This window comes from Nanorana parkeri, unplaced genomic scaffold (assembly GCF_000935625.1).
Source record: "Nanorana parkeri isolate BGI_ZX_2015 unplaced genomic scaffold, ASM93562v1 scaffold802, whole genome shotgun sequence".
Taxonomy (NCBI): Eukaryota; Metazoa; Chordata; class Amphibia; order Anura; family Dicroglossidae; genus Nanorana; species Nanorana parkeri.
Genome location: NW_017307070.1, coordinates 21,386 through 43,269, shown reverse-complemented (window position 1 = coordinate 43,269; position 21,884 = coordinate 21,386).

Genomic DNA, 21,884 nt, shown 5'->3' with positions numbered 1-21,884 from the left:
GTACACCGCCCTACGCGTCCGTGCAGGTGTCATACGCTGCTCTATTATACAAGATTATTTAAAATCGAATTGAAAAGGCTGTTCACTCCCATTAAGATGCAAACTTTTGTATAAAATGTCTAATAGACTAAGCCAGCTGATTGCACTCCTATGCCTACAAGTCTGTCCTCTGTTACTGCCGTCTCTGCTTTTTGGACAGAGGTACTCGTATATTTAATCATAACTGTGTGAACTTGAGTTGATATTTACATTATTTATGCTCGGCAGGCTTGTGGGATGTCCCCTAAGGGGCTTTTGCACAGGTCATGGTTTAATAATTCCCTTGTACGTCCGTAATTACCGTCTCCAGGACTTTCACCTATTCATGATTAATGACGGGCACGCAGGTACAGTACGTATACTGAGTCATTGTTATAGTTTTAATTAGATTCATTTCAAATTTATAGATGCGCTGTCACTTCCATGTGCGAATGCATTGCCCGGGAGGCTGTTATGAATGCCATACGTGGCAATTAATAGCTGCACCCGCAATATTGTTTATTACGCCAAGAATGTGCGAAGAACAAAGCCGATAGAATTAAAAGAAAGACGTCAGGGGACTTGCATCTGGGTTTTTTTTCCAGCCATAAAAAAAAAATGACTGAAAAATCTAAATGAATGGCAATGCAACACACTGCGGTACGTGCATTGAGATAACCGGTATTACCGCAATGCATAGGTCTGCAGGGGTTCTATAGAATACCTGTACAGAGGAAGGTTGTCATTTGGGATGTATGTGGGCTCGGAGCGAGCTGAGTTTGCCCCAAGCCCCTGCAAAACAGTTGTGACACACTGCCCCCCCCCCGCCTCAGTCAGCTGCAGCCGGGGCATTCCCCGATACTTTGAAACGTGGGAATGCTCCAGCCTCAGCTGATTGGGCCGGGAGGGTGGCGTGTCACTGGCTGTTTTGCACTGGCTTGGGCAAACTAGGTACGCCCCCACATGCCAAATGGCAACCTACCTAGGTACAGATTTGCTTTAGGACCCCTTCAAACCAATGCATTGAACTCATTACCGCTGTGTCTGCACATCCCTAGTTGCCCTTCCTGACTTTCAGCCGTTTACACACAACAGAATAAAGTCAGAGCTTGTGATAATGTATACTTTTCCTAAGTCAGGGGTAGCCAAACTCTGGCCCTCCAGCTGTGGTGGAACTACAAATCCCATGAGGTATTGGAAGATTCTCACAGCCACAGACGTGACTCCCGGAGAGATGCATCATGGGATTTGTAGTTTCACCACTGTTGGCGGGCCGGAGCTTGGCTACCCCTGCCCTAAGATGATATTAACACCTACAATTCGACAGCCAGGTAACAAGCATTCTCAGCAGCCTCCACGTCTCTCAGGTTCCCTCTTCTCATCAATGTTTTAAAATGAAGTTGTCCTGAAACGGCCCATTCATCATCTCTCTGTGCATTGTTTATGACGGCACCTTGTGAGCATACCGGCCCTCTTGCAGATTATGAGCGGGGGCCGGGCCCACACAAAACATGCAATCCATGAAAAATGCAGCATGAGCCATGGACGAGCACATTCAAATTTAACATCACCTTGTTAAACAGAAGAACCAATTGTGTTCATTCCAGTGACCAGTACCCGGGCTCTGGTCTTACTGGTCCCTTTGAAGATGGAGATAATATTTCTTTTAGGGATACAGCAAACAGAAATTAAGAATTCACAAAGTCACAACAACCGCACCTGGTTGGAAAATCAAGTTCTCAATCATAATGCAAAGATTTGCAGCATGCCAACACCTGCTCTCTGGCTTCATTGGTTTCTGAGTCCGTGACCTGGAACTGGTATGCAACCAGTAAAGTCGGACCAAAGGCAGAACTTCTGATCTGTGTACCAGGTCAGTGATTCAAAGTACAAATGCTGAGCTGCTGGTAAAGATCATTTCACACCAAGTATTTCTATTCTTTGCTGAGAAATAGGATTGTGTGCAGGGTCCATCAGTGTCCTGTTGTGGGGATTGCTGACCCCCAAAACCCGGTTGGCTCTGCATATCTTCTTCACCATTCACGAAGCCAATAAAGGTTGGTTTGGACCCTAAATTATCTGGCTCTTTTTAGGTCTTCATTCACATGCATTTCTCGTTCTGGATGTCCCTTCCCTCTGGAGGGCCCCCCGTTTTCTGAAGAGCTGCCAGTGTTCTGTCAAAGTGGCCAACTCATCGAGATCTCCAACGAGATGGCGCTAGTGCGGCTTCTAAATTGCCATCGGGTTCTCCAACTCCCGACGGTGCTTGTGGCATGGGGTGCCGACACAGGCGCACTGCTGCAGATTGTAGAGCTTGATAGTTCTCTTGAGTGGCTGCGCAGGCGCACTGACTGGGGTTGGAGGTCTTGACGAGTTGGAGAAAGAGAGAGTGAGAGCGACTGATGGTGATGGGCACAGCACAGTGCCTCTGCCCATCCATATAGCACCCAGCAATTTATCAGCACTGTATCCACACAGGAAACAATAAATGAATAGCGGCACGCAGTGCTCACGGAGAATCAAACTCCGGATTCCCAATTTTAAACTTTATTTTGGATCCTGAACTTGTTGGAAAATACTGTTATTTGTGATGGATTCTCTCCAGTATCAGGTCTATCAGTAAATACAGCACACAGATATAAAATATCAGAGCAATGGAATCGCTGGATGATGACAAGTATCCGCATGTCTCAGATCTCTATCAGGGCAGGAGGACCACAGAGAAGTATGCAAAGACCTGCAACCTGTGAGATTTATTATTCGCAGTGGCGGCGACGCTTCAGTGACGCTTCTCAAAGCTCAATCAGATTATTTTTGTCCCGGGGGGTGTGGGGGGGTACAAATGATTTCCTGCACGGAGATTACATAAGTGTAATGGTGACTATAGAGGAAATAGCTTCTATGTGTATGATTTATGTTGTAGCAGCGTACAGTATTTATAGGTGATATGCAAAGGTCAGTGAAGAACGGCATGAGCATTCACTTTGACTTGCTGTGTATAACCATGACTGCCCATTTGTTGCCCATGTATTGCCATAATTATCCGATTACTTCCCATGTATTACATTACCATGACGGCCCATTTGTTGCCCATATACTGCCACATTCATCCAACAGCTTCCCATGTATTACCACGACGGCCCGTTTACTGCCCATGTATTGCCATAATTATGCAATAGCTTCCCATGTATTATCATAACCGCTTCCAATATATCAGCATGACTGCCCTTTTTTTTTTGTTTCCCCAGTGTACAAATATAATTTTCCATTAGCTTCTCAGGCATTACTATGACCACCCATTTGTTGCCCATGTATTGATATAATTATCCAGTAGCTCCCCATATTTTACCATGACTGACCATTCTTTTGCCCACATATTGCAATAATTATCCAATAACTTCCCATGTGCTATCATAACTGCCCTTTTGTTGCCCATGTATTGCCATAATTATCCAACGGCTTCCCATGTATTACCTTGACTGCCCATTTATTGCCCATGTATTGCCACAACTACCCCTTAGCCTTTCATGTATTACCACAGCTGTTCATTTGTTGCCCACCTATTGTCCTGATTACACTTTGCATATACACCATGCACAGAGCACACTGAGGTGATATATACACACAGTAATGTTCTGTATGGTGGGGGATGTATACAGCACAATGATGATGATGTACACAATGCACAGAGCACACTGATCAATTACTGCAATTACTTTTGCACGATATTCTAATTATTCGAGTTTCACCTGTATATATACACACACATAAATCTTTTGTATGGTGGGCGATGTATATGGTACAATAATGATGATGTACACCATGCACAGAGCACACTGAGGTGATATATATACACACAGTAATGTTCTGTATGGTGGGCGATGTATATGGCATATTGATGATGATGTACACCATGCACAGAGCACACTGAGGTGATATATATACACACAGTAATGTTCTGTATGGTGGGCGATGTATATGGCATATTGATGATGATGTACACCATGCACAGAGCACACTGAGGTGATATATATACACACAGTAATGTTCTGTATGGTGGGCGATGTATATGGCATATTGATGATGATGTACACCATGCACAGAGCACACTGAGGTGATATATATACACACAGTAATGTTCTGTATGGTGGGCGATGTATATGGCATATTGATGATGATGTACACCATGCACAGAGCACACTGAGGTGATATATATACACACAGTAATGTTCTGTATGGTGGGCGATGTATATGGCATATTGATGATGATGTACACCATGCACAGAGCACACTGAGGTGATATATATACACACAGTAATGTTCTGTATGGTGGGCGATGTATATGGCATATTGATGATGATGTACACCATGCACAGAGCACACTGAGGTGATATATATACACACAGTAATGTTCTGTATGGTGGGCGATGTATATGGCATATTGATGATGATGTACACCATGCACAGAGCACACTGAGGTGATATATATACACACAGTAATGTTCTGTATGGTGGGCGATGTATATGGCATATTGATGATGATGTACACCATGCACAGAGCACACTGAGGTGATATATATACACACAGTAATGTTCTGTATGGTGGGCGATGTATATGGCATATTGATGATGATGTACACCATGCACAGAGCACACTGAGGTGATATATATACACACAGTAATGTTCTGTATGGTGGGCGATGTATATGGCATATTGATGATGATGTACACCATGCACAGAGCACACTGAGGTGATATATATACACACAGTAATGTTCTGTATGGTGGGCGATGTATATGGCATATTGATGATGATGTACACCATGCACAGAGCACACTGAGGTGATATATATACACACAGTAATGTTCTGTATGGTGGGCGATGTATATGGCATATTGATGATGATGTACACCATGCACAGAGCACACTGAGGTGATATATATACACACAGTAATGTTCTGTATGGTGGGCGATGTATATGGCATATTGATGATGATGTACACCATGCACAGAGCACACTGAGGTGATATATATACACACAGTAATGTTCTGTATGGTGGGCGATGTATATGGCATATTGATGATGATGTACACCATGCACAGAGCACACTGAGGTGATATATATACACACAGTAATGTTCTGTATGGTGGGCGATGTATATGGCATATTGATGATGATGTACACCATGCACAGAGCACACTGAGGTGATATATATACACACAGTAATGTTCTGTATGGTGGGCGATGTATATGGCATATTGATGATGATGTACACCATGCACAGAGCACACTGAGGTGATATATATACACACAGTAATGTTCTGTATGGTGGGCGATGTATATGGCATATTGATGATGATGTACACCATGCACAGAGCACACTGAGGTGATATATATACACACAGTAATGTTCTGTATGGTGGGCGATGTATATGGCATATTGATGATGATGTACACCATGCACAGAGCACACTGAGGTGATATATATACACACAGTAATGTTCTGTATGGTGGGCGATGTATATGGCATATTGATGATGATGTACACCATGCACAGAGCACACTGAGGTGATATATATACACACAGTAATGTTCTGTATGGTGGGCGATGTATATGGCATATTGATGATGATGTACACCATGCACAGAGCACACTGAGGTGATATATATACACACAGTAATGTTCTGTATGGTGGGCGATGTATATGGCATATTGATGATGATGTACACCATGCACAGAGCACACTGAGGTGATATATATACACACAGTAATGTTCTGTATGGTGGGCGATGTATATGGCATATTGATGATGATGTACACCATGCACAGAGCACACTGAGGTGATATATATACACACAGTAATGTTCTGTATGGTGGGCGATGTATATGGCATATTGATGATGATGTACACCATGCACAGAGCACACTGAGGTGATATATATACACACAGTAATGTTCTGTATGGTGGGCGATGTATATGGCATATTGATGATGATGTACACCATGCACAGAGCACACTGAGGTGATATATATACACACAGTAATGTTCTGTATGGTGGGCGATGTATATGGCATATTGATGATGATGTACACCATGCACAGAGCACACTGAGGTGATATATATACACACAGTAATGTTCTGTATGGTGGGCGATGTATATGGCATATTGATGATGATGTACACCATGCACAGAGCACACTGAGGTGATATATATACACACAGTAATGTTCTGTATGGTGGGCGATGTATATGGCATATTGATGATGATGTACACCATGCACAGAGCACACTGAGGTGATATATATACACACAGTAATGTTCTGTATGGTGGGCGATGTATATGGCATATTGATGATGATGTACACCATGCACAGAGCACACTGAGGTGATATATATACACACAGTAATGTTCTGTATGGTGGGCGATGTATATGGCATATTGATGATGATGTACACCATGCACAGAGCACACTGAGGTGATATATATACACACAGTAATGTTCTGTATGGTGGGCGATGTATATGGCATATTGATGATGATGTACACCATGCACAGAGCACACTGAGGTGATATATATATACACACAGTAATGTTCTGTATGGTGGGGGGTGTATATGGCACAATGATGATGATGTACACCGTGCAGTGGCGTAACCAGAGTTATGGGCGCCCGGGGCAGAACATTTTTTTTCGCCCCCCCCATATTATAGAAATATCCACTACATCCACAAACGCCCACCCCCACACATATATATCAGTTAAGGAACTACAAGTCCAAGCATGCCATCATTATCCCTGTCCACAGGTGATGAAACGTCGCCCCTCATTTTCCCGCGCAGCGCTCGGCCGCCGCCTGATTGGCGGACAGGCAGCACGTGAGCGCCGGGTGACGTCACTGCGGGGGATGGCGGAGGAGCGGACGTTGTGTGAGGGGAGCGGAGCGTCTCTGGAATTCGGCCTGGAGAGGAGCGGAGGTAGAACTGCAGGAAAGGGATGGATGTGGACGGAAAGGCAGAACAGGCCTGAGGAGGTGAGTATGAGAGGGTGGATCAAAACAGATCTGAGGAGGCGAATATGAGGGGCGGGATGGGGGTAAATTGGGTCATTGCCGGTCAGAGGAGGTAAGTAGGAGCTGTTGGGCCTGAGAGGGTTGGGGGCATTTAGGAGGGGCGGAGCTATGAGAGGCATAGAGCCAATTACAATGGGAAAGAAGTATTTTGGATGGCCAGGGGTATGAGAGGGTTAGAAGTATGGAGGAGGGCCAGGGGTATGAGAGGGGTGGAGGTAATTAGAATAGGTGGAGGTATGTAGGAGGGGTGGGGTATGAGAGGGGTGGAGTTATGGAGGAGAGGGGTGGCGTTATGGAGGAGAGGCGGGACTATAAGAGGGGTGGAGTTATGGTGGAGAGGCATGACTACGAGAGGGGTGGAGTTATGGAGAGGTGTGACTATAAGAGGGGTGGAGTTATGGAGGAAAGGCGTGACTACGAGAGGGGTGGAGTTTTGGAGAAGTGTGACTATAAGAGGGGTGGAGTTATGGAATAGGGGTGAGGTATGAGAGGGGTGGAGTTATGGAGGAAAGGCATGACTACGAGAGGGGTGGAGTTATGGAGAAATGTGACTGAGAGGGGTGGAGTTATGGAGGAGGGGTGTGGTATGAGAGGAGTGGAGGTGTTATATCAAATGTTGTGACTGCGGTGGAATGTGTGATTGCGTCACTTCCGGTGACGCAGTCACACATTCCAACGTAATCTCTCCGACTTTGTGCCTGCGGCTGATTTTAACACTCCTGCAGTTATGTTACTGTTTGTAAATCACCCCCCCTCCCCCTCCGCATGTGCAGTATAAGCACTGTGCTGTGAGGAATGTCGACCAGACTCACGTGACCTGAGGAATGTGAGATCGCACGTTCCACCGCAGTCACAAAGTCGGATAGAAGTGACATTTGAGGACAGATCAGCTGTTCCAGGCAGCTGAGGCAATGCAGATCGGTTCTCCTGCACATGGGCAGTGAGGCGATCTGCCCAGCAACAGCTGACAAAGCCCTGGAATGCTTCACTTAATGGGTGGTCACACAGTCCACCGCTGGGATAGGTTACGTTAGAATGCGTGACCGCGGCACCGGTCACACAGTCCACTGCAGTCACTACATTTGATAGAACAGGAGGTATATAAGAGGGTTGGAGGTATGGGAGGGGGTGGAGTTATGGAGGAGAGGCGGGGTATAAAAAGGGTGGAGGTAATTAGAATTAGTGGAAGTATGTAAGAGGGGTGGAGTTATGGAGAAGCGGGGGTATGAGAGCGATTTAGGTATAGGGGGGTGGGTATGAGAGTGCTGAAGGTCATTAGGCTAGGAGGAGGTATGAGAGGGGTGAAGTTGTGGTGGAGAGGCAGGGGTACAAGAGGGGTGGAGCTATGGAGAAGAGGCCGGGTATGAATGGGCTGGAGGTTATTAGGATAGGTGGTGCAAGAGGGGTGGGGTATGAGAGGGGTGAAGTTATGGAGGAGAGGCAGGGGTATGAGAGGGCTGGAGGTATGGAGGAGAGGCAGGGGTATGAAAGGGGTGGAGCTATGGAGAAGAGGCGGAGTATGAGAGGGCTGAAGGTATAGAGGGGTGGGGTATGAGGGGGCTGGAGGTCATTAGGATAGGTGGAGGTATGTAAGAGGGGTGGAGGTCATTAGTACTGGTGGAGGTATGTAGGAGAGATGGGGTTAGTAGAAGGGGCGGAGTTATGAGGGGGGTATGTAGCAGGGTAGGAAGCGGCAGGCCTGTGTGGTGCTGAGGAGAGTGCTGGATGAAGGTGATTATGGGCGGAGTGATTGTTTCTCTGGGTTACTAGGAGGGTCATGTGATTATTAGCAGGGAGACAGGAAGTCTGCCCATGCACAGGTGAATGGGAATGGTCTGGTGACCGATCAGCCAGTTTCTGTAAAATCAAGCTCGGCTGCACTGCAGAGAGGGGAACTGACCTTACCTCAGTGACGGGCATTTCTACCTCTGCGTCGTTTCCCAGTATTAATGCATCATACATTTATTTGCGATGGCACCCCAATGCATGAAGAAAATGCATTGCAGCGGAGCACGCTGTTGTGTGATGCTAACAAAGGTGCACGTGTGTTGCGGTGCATTGGGAGGCGTGCGTGTGAGTGGACGGTTGTGAATCCAGCTGAGATGCGTCGCTACGCTGTAACATGGAGAAGTGTGAGCGGCTCCGGCGCGCTCTGTGTGAATGTACGCACGGCTCTGGGGCCTGCAATCTGCTCATGTCGCGGTCATGTGATGTCTTGGTAATCTCTCCGCCCCCCTTCTCCTCAGATTTGTTATTTTTCAGGGTAAACTTTAGTTGCTCCTGCCGTCTAGGAGCTTTCTATGGCAAGTAGGAAATAATCATGTGCGTGCTATTTATGGGTCATGATGGTTTTTTTTTCGTGCCAGCTTTACTATCTCGTGTCTGAGTGATGAACAATCTCCCCATTGATACAAAACTGGAGAGTTGACGTGTGTAACTCTGAGCGGATGAGTCTGTGTGCATCGTAAACAATTTCCATGTTGGTGTTTTTTAATTTTCTTGTTTTCACCTTTTCCCCTGTCAGTGCTGCTGATCTCCTCCAGACTCTTCTCTCCTCTTCCTGTCTATATACATTCACTCCTGTGTTCGCCGCACGGTATTACTTTGGGCCCGCGGTCCCTCGTGACAGCGCCAAGCCGTTTCAGTGTGTGTCAGCTCGGACACTTGCAGTCTCCAACAGGGGCCCGTGTGACGGGGTGACAACGCAGGAGAACAATTGAGAGACAGTTGTCATCCTCATAATGGTTCTGTGTTCTGGTGCAATGCAACTCACTTGCTTCACGGCGGCATTAAAAATGAAGGGCACCGCGACACAGATCATGTGCAAGTAGTCACCCGCACACCAGGTCCAACGTGTCAATCGCCTTTATTTACACGCCAAGAGTTCATGGTAGCAATACTGGACAGCTTTTGTCTCACTCAAATGCTTTGTCACTGTATATATTCCTGCACTTGGCTTTGTATGGTTGTCACTATGTACGCCTGATGAAGGGACCGAGACATTGCTGTCCACTGCTGCTACCATGTACTCTAAAGCTGACCACACACCTATAGAGTATCTGCAGGTTTTCTCTGGTCAGATGTAGAAAGTGCCACCGATTCCTCCATCTACGCTGAACTGTGTGGATGGAGGAATCTCCCGCTGGGCCGAGCTTCAGTATCTTGCTAGTCGGCCCCGCTGGCTCTCAAAATACCTGAACAATCTGATTGGACGCCGGCATTGTTCCGGTGCTCTTCCAAAGACCTCCTGCTCTCTACTCCCTCATCATCTCCTCCTATGCTCACCTCCAGAACTTCTCTACAGTCTCTCCCATCCTCTGGAACTCTTTACCCCAACCTACTAATCTATCTCCCACTCTTGACTGCCTTTAGGCGACCCCTTAGACCCCGTTCACATGTAGCGACATACCTTTGCAGCGGCCGGGATAGCGCGACTTTCGGAGCGACGGTAGCGCGACCTTCTCCGTCGGGCTCCATAGAAAAAAAAACAAAACCCGCGCAAAATCCGCCGAAAAAAGGGTCCGGTAGAAGCGACGCGCGACATGGAGTTAAGACAGCTCCATTGAATAGCATTGGCCGGCGACTTCTCGCGATATCGCGCGGCAAAAATGCGCGAAATCGCGCGATACGTCGCGACATGTGAACGGGGCCTTAAAGACTCATCTCTTCAGGGAAGCCGATCCCACCTCAACCTAACCGCTCAACCATCACTTTGTCATACAATTCATCCCCCACACAGCTACCTCCTCATGTATCACTGGCCCCTCCCCTTTTAGAGTGTAAGCCCTCAGGGGCAGGGCCCTCCTTACCATCTTGTCTTGAATTGTATTGTGATTGTAATGTCTTCCTTATATTGTACAGCGCTGCGCACACTGTTGGCGCCATATAAATCCTGTATAATAATAATAAATGTGATGGCAAGCCAGCCTAAGCCCAGCTGTTGTAGCAACATTTTCTGTATTGGTCCAGTCGTCTGTGCTCCCTTCTCTGTTAACATACAGTGACATTATATGCGGGTATGATCAAGTGCGGGTATGTTAGGAGCGGGTATAGGGGGGTTAGGTGGGCAAAATGCTGTGGATTGCATTGCTGGTAAGATCACTGGGGGGGATGATTTACAGCTGAACTCCATCCAGGAGAAACTGACTTCATTGGTGCAGCCTTGATGCTCGCCTTTTTGTTTTTAAACCTGATTTTTCCGTGTTTTTTTCTCCCCTCCGCCATGCCCCCTTATTCCTCGTGTTTCACTATTCTGGATAAAGGCTCCACTGTTTCCTTAAAGGAGAACTATGGGGTTAGGGCTCTTCCCCATAGTTCTTCCCGACAATTATGTCAGGACCCGCCCAGCTGCGTGACTGACAGCTGGCTCTGCCTATCTAGAAGCAGAGCCAGCTGTAACCGCCCCCTTCCCCCATCGTTCCGCCAGTCAGCGCTGGGAGTCAGAGGGGGGAATCCAGCCCCTCCCCTGTCACGGCAGAGAGCCGTGACAGGATCGAGAAGTGAGCGAACGCCGGTATGTGTTCCCTCACCTCCCGATCTACTGAGCCGACCTGTGACAGTCTCATTGTCACAGGTCGGCTAGAACTATGAGGTGAGTGAAAAGCACCCCCCTTCCCCCCCCTCATAGTTCTCCTTTAATATGAAGAAAAGGCTCCTGGTCACATCACCTCTCCCGTGTAGTTTACTGAAGTCAGCAGCGACGTCGTGGTTCCTTCTGTGGGCAGGAGAGATCTCTGCAGCACTCATTCACCACTTGCCCACAGCCATTGAGTGGGCCAATGCCAGTGCATTTCCCATTGACTCACGGCAACGCTGGAAACCTGGTCAGCAGGTGGGATGTGATGTGTGGCACCTGCAGAGCTCCTCCTCCCCCCTGGAACCTGGGCACAGTGCAGTTTACATTGTCAGTGCTTTTAAGAGCTAAGAGTGGAAAGTAGTGAGGATCTGGTAGCTGGGGGGTAAAAGCAGAGCGTGAATGGGATTCCACTTCACAGAGATACTTTATAAACCTGCCATACTGAGGGAACTTAGAACAGTGAGCTGTGATTGGTGGTGACCATTCAGATACAGTCTTTTATTTATTTTGCAGAGAATAAAAGGTTATTATGATGGACCTCATAATCATCGTCTCACCTTCTCATATCTATTCTGTTTTGATAAATAACCCCCTATGAAATCTCGTATCATTTTTTTTTTTTGTAGACATATGCTGAAAAGACGTTTGACCAGGCGCCTGGGCCAAGTGATGATGTCATCAGCGCAGGTAGGTGCAGGTTATCAAGAGGGTGTCTTCCTTCACTATTTTGTTTTTCTCCATTGTTCTTGCAGTGATAACAGTAAAAAGATCTGGACCTGTGTGGTATTAAAGTGTACCTCTTGCCTGCCCCTTAAACTTCCTTGATGGACATTTTGTGGGATAGACTGAATGTGTCTCACCCGTGACATACCTGGTATAAAACGCTTTTTGGGTCCATTTTACTGCTGGGTGCCTATAGATCTTTGGCAGCTGGCTAGCTGTATATATCTCTTGACTGCTGGGTACCTATAGATCTTTGGCAGCTGGGTAGCTGTATATAGTTTGTAACTGTTTTTTGTATATTTTATTTTTTGTAATACCTCTTAAAAACATCCTGGGAGTGATGGGTTTGTTCCATTTTCTTTACAAGTTGAGGAGAACTCCACAGATGATGAGCTGAGTGACGTTCCAGAACCCTTTCCTGAAGCCTGGGTAGCGGTTAAAAGCTGTAATTCTGATGATGACTTATTGGATGAGGATTACAGCAATTTGCACACTGATACCATCCCCTCACAACCTCATCCATCTTTTCTTTGCGAGCCAGAGGACTGGGATGCAGAGATGCTGGCACATGAAAGTCCGTATGGTGAGCTTTTTTATACAATGTTGAAAGAGCAACTCTGGTCAAAGTGAAATCTGTTTTTAATTGGAGCGGGGCAGAATTTAGTAATCTGATAGTTTTTCCTGGCTGTTTAGGACCCCGTGAAGTTGTGTTACAGTCTTAGCTATGTGGCCCTAGCTGCAGTTTATTCCCCAGTGGAATGGAAGCGATTCATTTTATGCTTTTTAGTGGATTCCCTATCAGGGAAAATGTACAGGCTGGAGACAACAGTAGCTTTGCTGAAATGCTTGGCTTGATTTATCCCGGCTGTGCTAAAGAGGGACTGGATCTCCCCACTAGAGTCTCAGACAGCAGTGGAGATATTGGGGAAAAATAGAAGGGTAAAGCCTGGAGCCTAGGATTACCCTAATGCCATAAGAGTTCTTTAAGACCTTGTTCACACCAAATGCAGAGCAGATCCGGTCAGGTTCCTGCACACGCACGCTAGTCTTTTAGATGCGTTTTTGGCAAAAAAAATGTTTTCTTTTTTTTGTAGTTTAACATGGGCTTTCAGTGCATTCCAGGCATTTGCATGCGTTTTTGATGCGTTTGCAGATCCAGAGCAGGTAAAATAGGGCCTGCTGCAGTTTTTTTACCTGCTCTGGACTTGCTCTGGATCTGCACGCTGCGATGTGAACTGGAGCTAAAAATACCATAGGAATACATTGGACGTAGTCTTGATCCGGTCTGCACCTGCTCTGGACCTGCTCCGCGCTTGGTGTGAACTAGCCCTTAGTAATTGGACTGGGCATCTGGTTTCCGAGCTTCTCCACACCAAAGGATCTTCCTCTTACTTCCTTGGTTTGTAACTAAAGTTAATCTGTGATGGAAGTTAGTCATCTAGATGTAAATTCATACTAAGACTTCATCACAGAGCCAATGTGTGTCGGAGGTCACAGAAAATTCCCCTCATCAGGGCTTGAAGTGAAAGGTAACATGTGCTGGACTGTATATGAAGTATATGATTTTTAAGCCAGGCAAATAATGAAGCACAAAGTCTGTGCAGCTCTGTTTTTGCAGCCCGCTTTGTATTCAGCCCAGCTAATATATGAAGCTTGTGTCCTGTGACCCCCGGAAATGCATTGGCTTTGGGATGAGGTCTTATTTTGGAATACATTTGAATAGTCTGATTAATTCCTGTTGTTGTGCTTCAATCTCACATTCACACGAGCAGTGGAGATATGGGAAGGGATAGCAAAATAAGCTCTTTAAACTGCACTAGTCATAAAATAAGATATTTGGTTCTCCTAAGTTCTCCTCCCATAATCCTTCACTTTCAGATCATTTCTCAGACACAGAGTGGTTGAATCTGGCTGCTTCTCCATTCCGATAGGTCTGGGTTTCTAGCTCAGGTGCTTACTGTGATCTTTGAATTTCATAATCTATGTAAATGTATTTTCATTTCCTCTGTCAGAGGTTTCCCTGGATCAGTGGGCGGCTTACAGAGCGATTTCTGCATCCCTTGCAGGACAAACCTGATACTGAGGCCTGACGATTCCAGTATGTTGGTGTAGAGTAGCCAACACTTTTCTCTTACAGACTGAAATCCATCAGGCTACTGCAAACTGAGAGAAGATGAATTAGTGCTTACAAGTGAGGAGGCGAGAAATTGACACTGAATTACAAGCAAAACCGCTAAATACATGTGTGAGAGCTGTTTTACCTGCCAAAAGGATTTAAATGTCTGTGCATCCAGCTCTGAGATTTACACAGCTTTGCCACATATTACAACTCTGTCTGGCAGGGCTTTCTCAGTTGCAGTTTAAAGGAGAACTATGAGATGAGTGATTTCCACTCACCTCATAGTTCTAGCCGACCTGTGACAATGAGACTGTCACAGGTCAGCTCAGTAGATCGGGAGGTGAGCGAACACATACCAGGTTCGCTCACCTCTCGATCCTGTCACGGCTCTCTGCCGTGACAGGGGGAGGGCTGGATTCCCCCCTCCCTGATCTGCCAGCGCTGACTGGCGGAATGGACGGGGGAGGGGGCGGGTACAGCTGGCTCTGCCTCTAGATAGGCAGAGCCAGCTGTCACTCACGCAGCTGGGCGGATCCCGTCATCTACGTCGGGATCCGCTGCGGCGTCTCAGTATAACGCGAGCTGTAGCTCCCTATATACTGAGCTTAGGGTGACGGGAGGGCGCTAGTTTGTGTCCTCCCGTTACCCTAAGGAGAACTATGGAGAAAAACACTGACCCCATAGTTCTCCTTTTAACTTGCAGGTCTTGTCCCTCCTCCATTCACACCCTGTGCTGTGACTGGACATTGGAGAAGCAGCACAGTAATGAGCTCATCTCTCTGTCACTCTTCTCCTCCTCCTATCAGCATGTTCCTTGCACTGCTGCACAGGTACTGCAAGAGGCTGATTCCACATCAGATTCAGGTACTTACGCTGCTTGTATGGTAATGATTACAAAGCTGCACTAATTTGTGTCTTCTCTCTGCCCAGAGTTCAGCTTTAAATGATGCTGGAATTTCATGGTTTTGTTATTTACCACCAGCAGTGGGGATTTATAAAAGCCTGTACCTTTTTTATTTTTTCTAAATGTTCATATTACTTTTAGATGGAGAAGATCTGGATGACATGTCTTGTATTGAACACATTGCTTCCATTGATGACACATTGGACATTGATGGCCCATATTTACCAAGTTTTCATCATGCAGCCCCCATACAGATAAAAGAAGCGTGTAGTGTCCTTAACATGAACTTTGAGGCTGGCCAGTTTGAGGATGCTGATCTTTGATGAATGCAGAAGAAAGTTGATTTAGTATCATCCATATGACCCTTGTCCAAATCTCTTCACCGTTTGCTATATGAGCCGTGGTACCTTTGTCCTCCTCAGGAGTTATTGGCGGTCTTTTCCTTCTGTACCAAAACCCTGTTACCTGTAGTTCTCTAATGCTATGTCCAATATGTGGCTTTGACCCCTTTTCATGATTGGATCGCTCTGTAACATAGGGAGGTTCTCACCTCCTGTAGTGCCCTGAGCTGTAAACAACGCTTGGACTGTCATGCCTCCTCATGAAGTTCTAATTGTAGAGAATTTTGGAGAATTTTGTTAAAGTGTATCTAAATCCAAAACTGTGAGTGGTGGTGAGGGGTTAGAACTTTCAGTCAAGTTTTCATTGCTGTTTATTTGTCTCCCTGACCGACAATTGGGGCATTTGTTCTGGTGACAACTTTCAAAGAGGGGATTTAACTCCTTTTCTTTCACTTACAGTTGTTTCGTCTGGACAGAAAGAGAAGGGAAATCTCCCCAATGGGACACAAATGGCAAAAATAAAAACTGACAGGAATTTTAACCTTTCCAACTCTATCCAAAATGAAAAACCTTTTTGGCTTTAGGTATACTGCAAGGGTGATGTTAGATAATGTCAAAATACATAATTTGACAGTCTAGCTTAAACACGTTGGATGCTCATAGACTTTTAGGCCACATTCACAAGAGAAGCGGCCGGCACGTACAGCTCCGTGCTGCGTGAACGGCCGTATCCGGCAGCTCCCGGGAAGGACAGGTGCCGAGTGTGATTAGTACGCAGCCCCCGTCCTTCTCTATGGGAGTATCCTGTCTGCCATTTCTCGCAGACAGGATCCATCCTGTCAGCGTACGAGTAGGGATGTAGGGCGGCGTACGGCCGCGTAGTCCCATAGTGAATGACGGGCTGCTTACTAATCACACGCAGCACCTGTCCTTCCCTGGAGCTGCACGATACGGCCGTGCACGGAGCTGCACGATACGGCCATTTCTCGTGTGAATGATGAGGCCTTACAGAGAACAATTGCTGTCATGCTAGTCTCATGGAATACGGAATACTAGCACAATCTGGAATAAGAAGTAACCACAGAGCTTATTAATATAATATTCAGACTTCAATTCCCTGATATCTCCCCAAAGTTAAAATTCCCGTTTGTAGCCCATTCTTTGTTCACGTTATAAATCTACGAAATAGACCATTTTTTTTATATCATTGTTTCCACGGTCAGTTGCGTCTGTGAGATGTTATCTTTTTGCTGTTTGTCTGATGGAAAAAGAATTTATTTTATAAGACTTGAGCTCTGTTCTGTTTAAGAGCGCAAGATTTTGTTCCAGCTGTTATATTTTATCAGCAAAGAACCAGCCGCACACCGATGACCTTAGTGTTTTAATAGAACTTTATTCTTCTTGAAAAAATGCAAAGAAGCAATAAAGTTTAATAAAAGAACTCTACCTGGGTTCTCTCTGCGGTGCATGTTTTTCAGAACAGTAAAGTTCCGTTGAGGCACTGAGATCTTCAGTGTGCGGCCAGTTCTTTGCTTGAAAAACATGTATGGGGAGTATAGACGAGCTCCATCTGATGCCTGCGCCTGAATTTCCAGACGACCGACAGATCTAATGGACTTATGGAGCAGCAACCCTCTTCCTTATTTTATGTTTTCATTATTTATCACGGCATTGCAAACTCGAATGAATAATGAATCATTATATCATGAATGAGTGCCTTTTGTGTATTTATAAAATAACTTTTCATTTAATTTACATGCCATAAATATGGAACATGATGCTGGAATTTCTTCCATGTTCGCTGGATGGTGAATGTGTTACACGTCACAACTGTGGTTAAAGCGGACCTTGTCATGTTTTCTACTCTCTAACCATTCCTGTGTGAACTGGCAGCTCCGGCTCCCATGATCTCACTGGGGTTGGGTGTGTACATGCTGCAGAATTCACAGCATGTTGTGATAGCATATTGTTGCACTGGCCGTGCCCTAAAACATGGCATAATTTTCTCTCCAGCTCACATGCACTCTGAATAGCGTTTATTCCCTCTGGCTAAGCCTTGGCATATGAGGGGCTTTACAGAAGACACTGGGGCCACTGAAAGCTATAAACATTGAAAGTTGTGGCAGTCCAAAAATATGCCATCTGGTGGGCATGTAATCTTGTCCTCCACAGTAATGGATAAACCATAGACTATTGGTCACTGTGCGGTGCTGCGTGTGTTAATAAATGTAAATATAACTATTTTGATGTGCATATTACTAGCCATGCTGGCTTAATTTATTTCTAGGGGTGTCTATCTCCTGGGTCCTCCACTGTACTCGGTGTACAATATTGACGCAGAGGTCATCAGGAGGAAATACCGCCCATGTTGTTGAACAAACATGCTCTGATGCTGAGTAATCTTTGGCTTAATTCTCTTCCAATAACAACACTTCCAGGAGTGTCAATCTTCTGGGTCTCCCGTAGCACTTGGTGGTTCATTCTGCGGGGGGTGCAGGGAATTGCTGTGGGGATGCAGGAGAACTGTAGTCCTGGTTTGTAGAAAAAACCTCAACAGTGCATTACTCCACATTGATGCCCTGTTCAGTGGCATTGGCATCTGAAGAGGTAAGTATTTATTTGCTTCTTGGTCCGGTGAGTAGCATTTTCTTTGAGCAGAGGTCTGGATTCCATGTCCCTTTAATACACCCTTACATTATTGTTTCCTATCAGAGTACTCTGATAGGGGCAACTCACTTTAGGGGCCACTGATGGGGACAATTACTGTAAAGGGGCACTCAGATGGGGACAGCTAATCATTAGTGTTCCCCACTAGAGTGCTCCCTTACATAAGGTGCCCTCATCAGAGTGCCCCTTTACATTAATTGTCCATTAATTGTACATTAATTGTACATTAAAGTGCCCCCTTACCTTAGTAACCAATGTAAGGGGGCATTCTGATGGGGGTAACTACTGTTAGGGGGCACTCTGATTTAAGACTGCTAATAATCGGAGAGTTCCCTTAATGGGTTGTGCTCCTTTACATCACATTGTCCCCACATATTAGCTGGCAGAGGAAGGTGGAGCAGGTAATGCTGCAAGTGGGCAAGTTTGTCACAGGTTGCTGGGACTGCTGGCGTTCCCAGTAACCAGTGTCTGTGGAGGAAGGAACATTTGATGCCATTGTGTAACACTACGGGAATATGTCTAGGATCTCAACTGCGAAGCCTTGTTTGTAACGGTTAGTCAGTGTGCGATCCTGGGGGTGCTCTCTCCATAGAGCTCAGAGGAGGGTACGGAATCGTTTATATCATGTACCGTTATGTGGGAGTGGTTAGACCTCCACAGGTCTATTAGGTGGAAGTTCAATTGTAACGTAGGTAATAAGCTAATGTTGTATAGGGGACTAGTAGTCCTTAATACTAGCGATTACAGGGTCTAACATCAAGTTTAGTACAGTGGTAGTGGTTGGCGGTATGGGTAGCAAGTACAAGGGACTAGTAGTCCTCAATGTAAGCGAGATCAAGGTTTAGCATCAAGTTTAGTACATTAGTGGCAGGTTGCAGTTTGGGTAGCATGTACAAGGGACTTGTAGTCCTCAACATAAAGATGTACAGGCTTATCAAACAAGTTAGCACATACACAGAGGAGTTGACCAGTGGGGTTGTATGACTGTATAACAGTGCACTGACACGGGCAGATATTAACCCTTGGAACCCCGGTACTTGCGCTTAATAGCACACAGTCCCCACTGGCACGGTCACGGATTCCTGTGGAGATGTGGATGGTGAGAGCTACTTAGCAGACTTGCGGGGATCCCAAAGCAGAGTGGCAGCAGATGGGGTCAGCTGGTTGTCTCCCCACTAACAGGTCTCGCGGGGCGGCAGTCTCCGCTGTGAGGTTGTAGAGTCCTGGCTTGCCATAGAGGGTGAATGTTCGGCGTTCACTGAACAAACAGTAGGAAGCTGAACATTCGTAACCCTGCGGTTTAAACTGACAGGCGGCGTGCGTAGGGGGTGAGCCGCACGACTTTGGGATGATTCATCCTGAATCCTGGCATAATGTCACAGTCCCATACCTGCCTTGCTGTAGCGCCGGCACCTTTTCTGCCTCTCAGGGTCACAAGCACTATCGGGTTCTGTCTGGAGTGTCTTGGTTGCACCATGTCATGCGTCACGTGATTGTGGTCTCCTTTTAAGCTCAAGCAGGACATGCGGTCTTCGCTTAAGCATTATGTCAAACCTTGTCTCCACACAGTCTGGTGCTGCTGAGTTCCCTGTTGTCAGCCCTGTTATCAGTCCTGCTACTGTACGGTCTGCTTGCAGTTCTAATACTGTACTGTCCTCTTCGAGTCCTGCTACTGTACGGTCCGCTTCCAGTCCTGCTACTGTACGGTCCGCTTCCAGTCCTGCTACTGTACGGTCCGCTTCCAGTTCTGCTACTGTACGGTCCTCTTCCAGTTCTGCTGCTGTACGGTCCGCTTCCAGTTCTGCTACTCTACGGTCCTCTTCCAGTTCTGCTACTCTACGGTCCTCTTCCAGTTCTGCTGCTGTACGGTCCGCTTCCAGTACAGCTCAGGCCAGTCCAGGAATTTGCTTTCCACTTCACCTTCCTTGCAGTTGTGTCCGCCCACCTTTTCTGACTCCTTCCTGCTATCCTTCTTGCAAAGGTCTTGCGATGGTCGTAAGGTGTATGGGCACCTTAAGAGTTGCAGCTACTGCAGCATTTTACAGGGTCCCTGTGGCCCTACTATGGATAATTTATATATACTTAAATTGTGGCAAACTGAACCAATGTAAGAATATATAAACATGATTACTTTTGTTTCTGCACGCTTGGAAAATGTTGTAATTTGCATTCAGTGCTTGTAATATTTATGTGAAGCAATGTAAAGATTATGCAACAAAAAAACATACCTGTGCGCACCGGGCCAAGTCCACCAAAAGGGTTGTTTTGATAAAATTGCTTAGATCTTGTGTAGCCAATTTAGATGCAGGCAGTATTTTAACAATGTTTTCATTGTGATCTTTTATTTTAATGAGGAGTCGTGGCAGGAATGCAACACAATGAAGTTTGTGGGAATCATACCCTGTATACAGCTAAAATCAGATAAACATCTTAATTCTAGAAGCCAACTGAGCTCCCTTCTCTGAACAGATCTATTCCTTTAATTATACACCACCTTGTCGGAGGGTTTCCTTTCTTCTTAAAACGAAGCTTTGAGACAGGATACATTTCTCAAGTCGTCATTAATTATTAATAGTCTAGTATCACTATCTCCTTTCTTTTTCTCTTCATCCACCTCCCCGCTGATCTCTGTGCTAGATAGAAGACATAGTGGTTTCTTTACTGTAGGAAACTTCCCACCAGTTGTATCTCTTTGTGTGTCCGGGGGTGGGGGGCAGCTTCAAGGGAAATATTGGTTTAAGGGCAGGCCGCAGTGAAACCTGACGGTTTTGCTCGGAAAAACTGGCCCGTATATGCTCCCTGGTGAAACAAATGGCAAACACACTCATCGATTCCTAACAAGCTTTAGGCCTGGTTCACACCTGTACGTTTTGTAGCGCGTTCAACGCTCGACGAACGCTCTACAAAACGCTCAAACATCTAAATCCCATTGTATTCAATGGGTCTGGTTCACACCTTGCCGTATTTCCGCCCGTCCCTAACACGCTACAAAACGGCCTACGCCCAAAGAAGTACATGTACTTTTTGGTCTCGCGTTTCCATTGGGATACAGCCAAGTAGCCCACGGAAACGCGCGTTTGTCGCGCGGTTTTTTTACTGCGAATCGCGGTAAAATTGCGTGCCGCGAACAGCGCATATTCAATACGGCTTGGTGTGAACCCAGCCTTAAGGTAAGGTGCACATGGAAGGGCTTTACACAGTACAAAAGCAAAAAATTCCCAGCACACTCGCCAGTTAAAAACAGGTTTTAGTTGCACAACTTTTGCAAGATATGTGGAAGGCATACTGCCTCATCAAGGCCCCTCTGTGTAATGTGGTCCTAACTAATCTATGAGAGCCGCCATCTTGGAACATATTTATAGCAAAGGATGAATTGGGTGCAGGTTCTCCAGGAGGTAGTCCAACTCTCCTTAAAAGGCACAGGAACACACCAGGAGCCCCGCACATCACGATGGCAGCTGA